Source organism: Macrotis lagotis, chromosome 8 (assembly GCF_037893015.1).
Source record: "Macrotis lagotis isolate mMagLag1 chromosome 8, bilby.v1.9.chrom.fasta, whole genome shotgun sequence".
In the NCBI taxonomy this organism is placed as follows: Eukaryota; Metazoa; Chordata; class Mammalia; order Peramelemorphia; family Peramelidae; genus Macrotis; species Macrotis lagotis.
In genome coordinates, this window is record NC_133665.1 from 95,518,392 (window position 1) to 95,520,009 (window position 1,618).

Consider the following 1,618-nt stretch of genomic DNA (forward strand, 5'->3'; position numbering starts at 1 on the left):
CGCCCAGAAACCGAGCTAGACTGGGCGGAAGTGGCTTCCTCCACCGGAAGCGAGCCCACGATGCCGAGAAGGCGATGGCCTCTCCTTTCAGAGGCCCCGCCTCTTTGTGAACTGATTGGTGAAATTGACCCTGGCTCCTAAAAGGCTCTCTAGCTATTGGCCTACGTGCTTGCCAATCCCGCTACCCTCCACTAGACTACCGAGGCTGGGGAGATCCCAAAGCAAATGGGGGTGGAGGAAGGTGCATCAACGCGGATCAAAGTGGAGCTCGAGGGTGAAGAATAGTGGGGAGGACCGGCGATTAGGTAAAGACAGCTTGAGGAAAAGAAACTATTTGGGCCTCATTTTCCTCAGCTGTAAAGCTAAGAGGTTGGCCTGGAAAAATCTCCAGCAGCACTTTGCAGTTTTAAATCCAAGGAGGTGTGAAAGGAGGGTTGGGTGCGGAGGTTGGAGAGAAGGCCTGGTCCGGTGATTTCAAGGAGTTTGCACCGTAAAGACAAATGCGAGGATTTGAGGAGTGGGGGATCCTAGTTACAGCTAGGGTCATGAGTGTGTGGGATAAGAATCCACTTAAAAATATATATATATATATGTGGCGGCTAGGTGGCACAGTGGATAGATCCGACCTCAGATACTTAATAATTACCTAGCAGTGTGGCCTTGGGCAAGCCACTTAACCCCATTGCTTTTCAATGAGAGAGAGAGAGAGAGAGACTCTTCCAAGCAAAAAGGAAAGTTTATTATGGCTTTTCTCAGATATAAGGGGGAGTTGGGGGAAAGGGGGGGGGGGAGAAGGGGAAGGAAAGAAAGAAGGAGTAAAAGGAAGGAGTTAAGGAAGGAGAATGCTCTGGGGTTCAAGCACAAAAAGCAAGGGGAAAACCTCCCGATTCTCCCACTGACCTCGTCCCCTAAATTCCACCAGACCTTGGAAAGGGGGGTCAGGGGAGGGGCTGAGCGGCTCGGGGGTCAGGTTAGACTTTAGGAGTTGGGGCCGCAGCAGTCCTGGGGCCCCCAAAGGGTTGAAGGAGGGGAAGGGGGCGCGACGGCTGGGGCCGGGCCGATTCCCACAGGGCGAGGGGGCATCCTGGGGCACGGGGAGAGCCCAGCCTAGACAGCAGGAAGCCTGGGGTGGGCAAGCGGCTCCGGGGCCGGTGCCTCTGGCCAGGAGAAGGCAAACACTCCGGGCGGGGGGGTGCTCGAAGGCGCGGGGGGTCCGCGCGCCGCGATCCCGAAGGGGAGGCTGCGTTGAAGTCGGGTCTGCGGGCTCCTGGCCCTGCGCGGCGGAAGCCGGTGACGCCGTGACACCCACCCAGGAAGCCTCCGGCGCGGGGAAACTCAAGTAAGAGCCGGAAGGGCCGCGCTCCTTCCGGCGGGGCCTCAAACGCGGTGGGCGGGGAGGGGGGTCTCCCCCCTGAGGGGGCCGAGGGAATAACGCCTCGGCCAGCACTGCCCTCACCCCGAGGTGCCCGGGCCACTCCGCGGCCTCTCACCTCTGACCTGGGGCGGGGACGCAGCCAAACATCCGGAGGCGGGGCAGGATCCCGGAAGGAGGGAAAGAACCAAGGCCGTCCCCCTTCCGCCCAGAAACCGAGCTAGACTGGGCGGAAGTGGCTTCCTC